General features: G+C 39.2%; 1 protein-coding gene across 1 annotated transcript in view; it reads left to right on the top strand.

The window, feature by feature from the left end:
- The window catches only part of GUCY1B3 (guanylate cyclase 1, soluble, beta 3), a 43,601-nt gene that overhangs the window by 1,364 nt on the left and 32,299 nt on the right, over window positions 1-9,938 (top strand). The window lies entirely within an intron of this gene.

Genomic DNA, 9,938 nt, shown 5'->3' with positions numbered 1-9,938 from the left:
GGCTCTGCAGGCCCCCAGGCTCCCACGCGGAGAAGGGCCCCGGGGACCACACAGGCCTCCGCCACGTTCCAGTTCCCAGAGGCCTTAGACACAAACGGGAGATCCGGCTCCTTGCACATGTACACACCTCGCAGACATAAGCAGAGTGACGCCTTTTCACGAGGCTAATACTTGAGACTATTTCCTGAGCAACTGTGAATATCACCTGCATCTATTCATTTTGAAATAAAGTGGAATTGGAATGTTTGCCCTTTCATTTTCCCCAAATTACACCCCCACCCCCCCTACACACACACCCACACACACACACACACACACACACACACACACACACACACACATACCCTTTCTGCTTTGACTATGGTGGAGGCTGTCAGTTGTGGGAGGGCATCCTAGTTTCAGGCTGGAACTCTGAGCCCAGGACTCCTGATGGGACGGAAACACCACAGACACCTGAGAGTTTGCTAGTAAACCTGCTGAAACGATGGATCGTCTCTGTGGCTATATTGAGCATTTCAATTTAACAGAGACCTTTCCCTTTGTTCTAGTGAAATATGCATTTAACTTATTGCATAGATGACCCAAACCAACTAGCTACAACAAAATCGTATTTATGGATTTTCATATTGGAACAGCAATCTAATCTGTCACATTAAATGGAGGCGGAGGGCGTGGTTACCTGGGTGGGCAAAGGAGAACACATTACTATTCTATACTCGTATTTTCTGTCCTCCCTGATTTTAGTATATCAAGTAGGTGATGCTTTCATGCTATTCCCGCCCCCGCCCCCATACATTATAGTTATTAGCATTAAGCTTATTATACAGTTACACGATAGGGATTTTTTTTATAAATAGTTTCCATGGAAATGACCAGGGTTAAATATGAAATACTAAAATGCAACTTTTCCTTCTCTTGGGCCTGTATCAATGAGCATCGTTTCACTATCCATAAGCCGTATTTATGTTACCCAGAGAGCACACCTACATATTATAAACGAAGTGGAGGTTTGGCAATTATGCAGTTAAATCAAATGAGAATGTTGAAACTAAAGCTTACTTTGAGATTTGAATTTTCTGTGAATCTTATTAATGCTTTCAGAATTTTTATTTTGCTTAGTGGACAGGTATATGGGAGATATCAAGAGTAGGATTTTAAACAATGTGACAAGTATAGTATTATTTTTAAGCCACTTTCTTTGTAAATTTATGAAAACGATGTTTTCTCATGTGTAAGTTACAAATCCCCATTTTTTTCTAGTGGATATGCTATGACAATGACTATATTTAGAATTTTGAGAGCACAATAAAATATGGCTATATGGTTAAACAGTTGTTATGCATTTTAACCAGATTTAGAATGTACCCTACCCATTATCAATTTAGATTACTGTTAAATACAGAGAAGGAAAATTTTATGTCATAGAGAAATATATCAAAAAATTTTTTAAAATTAAATTATCAAGTTATTTGCTTGTATTGGCTATGTTTTCCCCAGAGAAAGTAAAAATATCTAAAAATATACAAATTACACTGATGTGAAAACTTAATTCTGCCAAATCACTAAGAATATTGTTACATTCTACTTTGAAAAACTATTAATTTTAAATTAAACATCAATATTTTAATGCCCTAATGTATCTCTAAATTGCTTTAAACAGTGTTCTTAATCTATTCAAATGTTGACAATTTAAATTATTCAAATACCTTTTTTATGATAAAATGAAACAAATCATATGGGTGTTTCTTTTTTCTAAATATCATTTTTATCGATTTCAGAGAGGAAGGGAGAAGGAGTGAGATAGAAACATCAATGATGAGAATCATTGGCTGCATCCTGCACGCCCCCTACTGGGGATCACCCGGTCAGGTGTCCTAATGGGGAATCTAACCGTGACCTACTAATTCATAGGTTGATGTTCAACCACTAAGCCACACCAGGCTCTCTCTCTCTCTCTCTCTCTCTCTCTCTCTTTTTTTAAATAAAATTATCTCAAGGATTATGTGCTCTTGAAAGGGAAATACTATTAGTTAAACTAGCCTTTACAATCCAGGTGTTCATTTTGATTCTTTTTTTCCCAAACATACTTTTTGGTGGAGCCCATCTTGTCTTGGGTACAGTTAGTATCTGAACCAGAGAACATAGTTCAGGGCACTGAAGCAGGTCATTGGTTTCCAACCCAGGTAGTCCCGCTGAGGGATTATTACTCAGAGCTCCCCGGAAGAACATTGGCCTATCCAAACAGATTCTCACTGCCTGGGGGCAGGGGAGCAGTTGGAGGAATTTAATCTTAAAATGCTCCCTGGGAGATTCTGATTCCCTTCTCCAGACCTCACCCTCAGCTCTAAGGAGGATCACTGTAGTTAGTGGTGCAAGATGTTTTCAGCTTCAACTTCTTAGGAAAAACTGAATTTATGGAAAAAACTTGTTTTGTCTCATTAAGTACCATACTCCTCTATCTTCATTTTTGGTCTCTGAGAAACTGTCTACATTGATGTTTAAAAAATTTACATCATACTTTTTTGATTTAGTAGGAAATGGCCATCCACGCTTCATGAGAAAGGATGCCAAACATTTAATGGCAAATAAAATCCCAAGTAACAGATTCCAGACAGAAAGTTCTAAGTGGATAAGAGCCAAAAAATACTTCATTATAAACTCAGCATTTACTTACACTCCCAACAATGTAACCATTTCCCAAGAACTTTAAATTCCCCTTTTTAAGAAAAAGATAAATGGTCTAGATGGAGGGTAGATAGTGAAAGGTCTGATAGTAAATATTTTAGGTGCTGGAGGCCAAGAGTCAATATTGAGGATATTATGTAGGTGTCTATATAACTATTAAGATGTAACCATTTAAAAATGTAAAAAATATTCCTTGCTCTTGGACCAGGCAAAAACAGGTAGTGGGCTGAATTTGACCAACTGACTATAGTTTGTCCACCTCTGATCTAGACCATAAATACATGTTAAAAAGCAAAAGAGATCTCTGAATCTACTTCAAGTTTTTTGTTGGTTTCCTTTCAGTTTTCAGATAGTCCTTTTTGGAAGTCATGGTTTCTAAGGGAAGAGAAAAACCAATCTTTATTTCAGAAAAAAAAAACACCCACGAAGTCAAGATATACATATTAGAACAGTACCTACATACTTTATTTAATCAGCTATGTTACCCTTTCATTAGTCCTGGCAAAACTAATCATTGGATCAAATTACTGGATTTGATTTTAGGTTTTTTAATGTCATTGGAACGTAAAGATGGATTCAAATAAGAAAAAAAAATCTAAGATGATTAAATGTCTATTAAAAACAAATAAAAACAACTTTGTAAAAACTATTGTGCCTAGAATTGAGCAGACCAAGGAACAAATACTGACTTGAAATGCCTAAGTGCTACATAGTGTATTGATCAGCCCTTCTCTGTTTTACTGAAAGATCAGAGATAAACATTGTGATCAAAATTTTGGTATGAGATTTGAAAATGATATAATGACACTGATAGTTGATAAATACTGGAGTAATTTCTCTAGAATCTGTCAATCATCATCTTTGTATAAAGAATACATATATATTTAGTATGCTTATATATCTAATTTACCTATAGTAAGGCAGGCATTCATTGATTTTTTCATTGATTCATTCATTCTTTCATTCTCTAGTTAATCTTATTTTTAAAGAGCGTAGTCTGTGTTTTGGACTTGGAGGATGGAAAAGTGAATGATATAATCATGTGGGAGCACTCGCTCCTTGAACCCACACATGCTTCTGAATCCGGCACACAGTGCCAAGTGTCAGAGCAAGTTCCTCCTCGAACCCTGCTGGCTGTACTAACTGTTGGGAACTCAGTTCCTCCTTTATTCTCTGCTCGCTGTGTCGTTGTCAGGTCCACAGGTCCTGATCCTGCCCAACTATGCCAACTGTCAGGTCTGAGCCCCTCTGCCAGGGACTGGACTTTCTTGGATGCCAGGTGGTAGATGAAGAAGCCGTGAGACGTTGTGGATGTATAAGAGTCTTTATTGTAGGAACTAGTGGCCATGTAGCCATTGCTAACGTGGCAGTTGGACATCCCCTCGCAATAAACTGGCACTTTATTGTATATAAGGAGTAGATACCCACCTCAACTGTATATAAGGAGTAGATAATACCTACTCTATAATGTTGTAATATGTTGAATAATGCTAAACACAGATCTTGAAAAATAACATTGATAAATGGTAGCTATTATTTTTCTCTAGAATCAAAGTGTTTCAACTTTTCTTTTTTAAAAAATATATTTTATTGATTTTTTTACAGAGGGGAAGGGAGAGGGATAGAGTTAGAAACATTGATGAGAGAGAAACATCGATCAGCTGCCTCCTGCACACCCCCTACTGGGGATGTGCCCGCAACCAAGGTACATGCCCTTGACCGGAATCGAACCTGGGACCCTTGAGTCCGCAGGCCGACGCTCTATCCACTGAGCCAAACCGGTTAGGGCATCAACTTTTCCCTTCCCCTGCTCACCTAAAAGATATGATGCTCTCCTTTAAATAGCAGTAGCTCATTGAAGTGTATGTGCTACACCAGTCTAAATGTTCCTTCTTCACTCTAGGAAAAGTAGCAACTTCATTGTCATTTTGACTCTTTTTTCTTTCCCTCAACTCCTATTTGTTGTTTGAAAATGCAGCATATGTTCTCAGTATTCATTTTATCAAAACAAATGAATGCAAACAAAATAGTATACTGTGTTTTAATCAGATTTTCATATTCATGAGGCTATCTAAGTAAATCGCTATACCCTTGCACATGTAGGTTTTAATATATTAGTGGTACTTTATATAATAAATGCTGTTCAATATTTCCAAAATTCTTTTCTCTGTCATTTCAGTTGAGTACTACAATGCCCATTCGAGATAGGAAGGGCCTTTCTAGCACAGTCCCCCCACTCCCACCAGCTTAGTTTAAAGTGTACAATGTGTTGATTGGATACATTTATACATTGTGAAGTGACTGCCACCTTAGCATTAACTACCACCACCATCGTGCCACATAGTGACCATTTCCTTTTTGGGGTGGGAACATTTAAGATCTACTCTCTTAGCAACATTCAAGCGTATGATACAGTATTATTAGCTACTAGAAGCCCGGTGCATGAAATTCGTGCATAGGGCGGGGGGAGGGCCCTCAGCCCATCCTGTGCCCTCTCACAGTCCGGGAGCCCTGAGGGATGTCCTACTGATGGCTTAGGCCTGCTCCCTATGGGCAGTCAGACATCAGCGCTGCCTCAGAGGTGGGAGAGGCTCCTGCCACCGCCGCTGCACTCACCAGCCATGAGCCCGGCTTCTGGCTGAGTGGCTGGCACTTCCCTCTGTGGGAATGCACTGACCACCAGGGGGAAGTTCCTGCATTGAGCATCTACTCCCTGGTGGTCAGTGCGCATCAGCATCATAGGTACCGGTTGTTCTGCAGTTCTGTCAATTTGCATATTAGCCTTTTATTATATAGGATAATCAACTTGGTAATCTTATAACTGGTTGTCTGTACCCTTTGAGCAATAGCTGCTCATTTCTCCCACACCCAAGCCTTGGTCACTGTCACTCTACTCTCTGTTTCTCTGAGTTTGTTCTTATTAGCTTCCACATACAAGTGAGCTCAGTGTTTTTTATTTTATTCTATTTTATTTATTAATTTTTTATTAATTTTGGAGAGAGAGGAAGGGAGAGGGATAGAGAGATAGAAACATGGATGAGAGAGAAACACCCACCAGCTGACTCCTGTACATCCCCTCCTGGGGATCAAGCCCACAACCTGCCATGTGGGCTTGACCCCCTGGTTTATGGGTGGACACTCAACCACTGAGTGGCACTGACCAGGCTCAATTTTATTTTTTTAATGATAAAGTCAGCTTTATCATTGAAGTCAGTACTTCAATCCAGCTCTTTTGGTGCCATTTACTATTCCTTTTAAGTTAGAAATAGGAGCTAATGTAGTATACATACAAAAATGAAACCATATTAATTTTTGTACCCAGAAACTTCCTCAATACAAATAAACAAATTAATATTGAGATTTTAAAAAATAGGTAAACTGGGTAATTGTTAGGATCAAGACCTTTTTCCGTAGAAAGATAGGCCAGTTAGCCTGAAAAATGAAAGAAGGCACAGTACATTAGCTGATAAGTACATCACCAGTACATCACCAACATTTGAAGTTATTCTTTTAGGTAAAAGTAAATATCTGACTGTAAACCCTTCACATACCCATCAGTGAGCACTTGCAGAGGACTCTCTCAGAACCTGGGCCATGTCAGGTGAGCAGCATGGAGCCCAGGAGATAAACCTGGTCTTATCTCAGGGTTTTACTTTGATGATCTGAGGCAACCATGGGATTCAAGCTGGGTCTTTGTTTTCCTAGCATTCTGCAATTTTTGAGAATTAAAAAAAAATCATAGAAGCATGTTATTGGGTGGGTCATTAAAATGAGCACCAGAGGATAAATCAGAAAATCTGTATTCTCCTACATACCCAGACCTAATTGTGGCCAACATTAACTGGGCGTTGGTGTAGTTTGCAAGGAACAGATGTCCTTTCGACTCTTTCCATAGCAAATGTTTCTCTTCATGGTGTTGGAAAGTGATAGTTCTGGGTGGATACTCTGCGGACGTCAACAGGAAAACACACTTAAAGAGATCTGTATAGCTGGCCCAGTTCAGAGGCTGACAACTCAGAAGACCTGAGTACTTGCAGCTTTTCCATTTGCTACTTTGCCACTTCGTTCATTAAAAAGGAAACAGTGGGGGAAATGGTGCCTTTGTTTATGCCTAGCAAAACTGAACGCTTTTTTTCTATATCAAAGATATTGAGGTTAAAGAAGTTTCTACTCCCAGTAAAGGTAAACACTCGAAGTATTTATTCCTTGTTACTGCAGCTTTGCTTTTATCGCATATTCTGATCTACTTGCCCATCATTATTGAATCATGCAATATGAAATTGTTGCTTTATTGAAATTATTTGTGGTCAATCTTCAAGTCACTCAAATGTGGGACCTTTCAGTCCTTACATCGCAGTCGCTGTCAGCACTGTAGCCTCATGGGCCAGTTCTCTGTTCCTGCTGCACACTGAGTTTTTACGTGTGTTAGGATAACAAAAGCCTGAGTTTAGAAGGGTCTCCTTTTCTTCACTCTCTCCACCCTTCCCATTAACTTAAATATGGCTCAGCTTTGAGATGACAAAACTAATGTTATTTCTTAAGGAAGCCTTCCTTTACCTCCAAAACTGTACTTACGTCTCACTGTACATGCAACAGTATATAATTATGTTATTTCTACTACTTGATTATCTCTCTTGTCTCACTAGCCTCTATCTAACTATTATAACTATTGCCTAGGAAAGCGAATTTGCAACCTTTTGCATCTCATGGCACACTTAAACTAATTACTAAAATTCTGCAGCACACCAAATTTGGTGATTTGACCAAAAAAATAGGTATAATTTTGACTCATTCACACCAGATGGCTGTTGTTGTGTTGGCTGTTGTCATTTTTTATTAACAATCTAAGGGAAAAGAGGTCAGTTTCCCTGACTAAATAATCAGGTGTTACACGTTTTAAAAATTCTTCGGTACACTGGTTGAAAATTGGTGGCCTAGGGGAAAGCCTCTCTCTCTCTCTCTCTCTCTCTCTCTCTCTCTCTAGACACTTACCATATGGTTCTACACCTAATTCTCACAATAACCACACCTAATTCTCACAATAACCACCACAGAAAATAGATATCTATTATTCTCATTTTATAAATTGGGGAAGTGAAGCTTCAGTACTTTAAAACGGTGTCTCAAACTACTCAGCTGTTAATCATCAGAGCAGGAATGTGGACACAGATGGGCTTGGAATGGTCATATTATGTGCTTTCCCCCCAAAAGCAGGACCTATGACCTTCTCTTTTCCAAAGACAACCAGATGAGCATGGAGATGGACAACAAGGATGTGTGTTAGTACCACCCGTTTTTGTTTTTGTCTCCCCTGAACTTTTCAAGAACTTGCACAGGTTATTTTGCTTGTCATATTTATTTATTTATTTTATTGATTTCAGAGAAGAAGGAAGAGGGATAGAAACATCAATGAGAGTATACTGATCAGCTACCTCCTGCACGCCCCCTAGTGGGGATCAAACCCACAACCTGGGCATGTGCCTTGATTGGGAATCTAACTGTGACCTCCTGATTCATAGGTTGGCCCTCAAACACTGAGCCACAAGGGCCAGGCTGCTTGTCATATTTTTAAAGGTGGTTTTATTCACCAACTGGCACATCTGCTATAGGAAATCAGAGCCTCAGAAATTGTGAGCAATTTGTTTTATTTTTAGAAGAGCTGTGACCGGATGTACTCAGGAGGCGAGTTGACGATTAAATGGGTGGCTAATAAGCAAATTCATTTGTCTGCTGAAGCTACTGAAAAGGGATTGTTTGAAATGTTTGTGCATATGGTTTCAAAATTCAAGCCATTACTAATGAAATTCTCAAGTGGTAAGCTGAACACAGTCAGAAAAAATGCAATTATATATCAAGACTGATGTTACTTTGCCAAAATCTATGTCACTCATGTGAGCATTTACGGTTACTGTTTACAGTCCTTGGATGAGTGAACACATTGAATCGAAAGGACTGACCTTTACCAACTGAAAGAGGACCCAAGCAGGAAGCCATCGCTGCATGTGAAGGGCCTCGCTCCGTGGCAGCTCTCTCAAACCAGAGTCTGCCCTTCCGGGAATTCAGACTCATTGGGAATCATTGGATTGGGTTATTGAAAATTGAGAGCCATTAATGCTTTGCACCCACTCACAAAAATATATATACATTTTTAATTAAGATGTTGCTTATAGTTATTATCTGTGTTTTATATTGGTAGATTTTAATTTTAATAATGGCTGGACACAAACCAGCATTCATGATGTCCTTTACAGCTCACTACAATGGAACATCCCAGGATTTATTAACAAGACAACACCTACATACTGTTGTTTGTAGGACATGCTCTGTGATAAGGGTGTTTAAAGGATCAGGACCCCTTTGAACTGTCATTGATCGGGTTGATTGTGTGATGTATGTTGACCTTTTCTGCCTGAGACCACACCCTGTTCTGAGACTCCTTTCTCAGATGCCTGTATTCAGGATCTCCCACTTCAGAATACTCATTTTTTCATACTTCCAAGGGAACGTATTTACCTAAAAGCCAGCAATCCTTTAGAATACTAAACTTACTTGGAAAGTGTATAATAGCTGGAGCTCAGGTTCAGAATATTAATTCAGTTTTGTGCATTCACATTTTGGAGTTAAGGAATATCTCCTTAAGTAAAGAGTTGTTAGAAATGTTGCCTGTCTCCCTTTTTAAAAAATATACTTTTATTGATTTCAGAGAGGAAGGGAGAGGGAGAGAGAGATAGAAACATCAAGGATGAGAGAGACTCACTGATCAGCTGCCTCCTGCACCTGGGCATGTCCCTGACCAGGATCGAACTGTGATCTCCTGCTTCATGGGTTGATGCTCAACCACTGAGTAACACCAGTCAGCTATACCTTTTTTTTTTAAATAATAGAACAATATTTTGACAGTAATATTTGATTGTTTGATTTTCAGTAGGGACTTTGGAAACTCATGGGGAAATATTTGTAGCTAATTCACTCCTTCACTTACTTTAAAGCATGCATGCATTTATTGAATGCATGCATGTTCTACTCCAGGCACTTGGGTTAGGCACCAGTGATTAAAAAACCAAACATCAAAAATCATAAATCAAAACCACAAAATACTACCATTTTATATATATGTATATGAGGCCTGGTGCATGAAATCTGTGCACTTGGGGGGGGTGCCTCAGCCTGGCCTGCACCCTCTTGCAGTCCAGGAGCCCTTGGGAGATGTCTGACTGCCACAGAGGTGGGAGAGGCTCCCACCACCACTGCTG

Source organism: Myotis brandtii, unplaced genomic scaffold, assembly GCF_000412655.1.
Source record: "Myotis brandtii unplaced genomic scaffold, ASM41265v1 scaffold14, whole genome shotgun sequence".
Lineage (NCBI taxonomy): Eukaryota > Metazoa > Chordata > Mammalia > Chiroptera > Vespertilionidae > Myotis > Myotis brandtii.
Note: the sequence above shows the minus strand (reverse complement) of the source record. Positions and strands in the feature narration are given on the sequence as shown.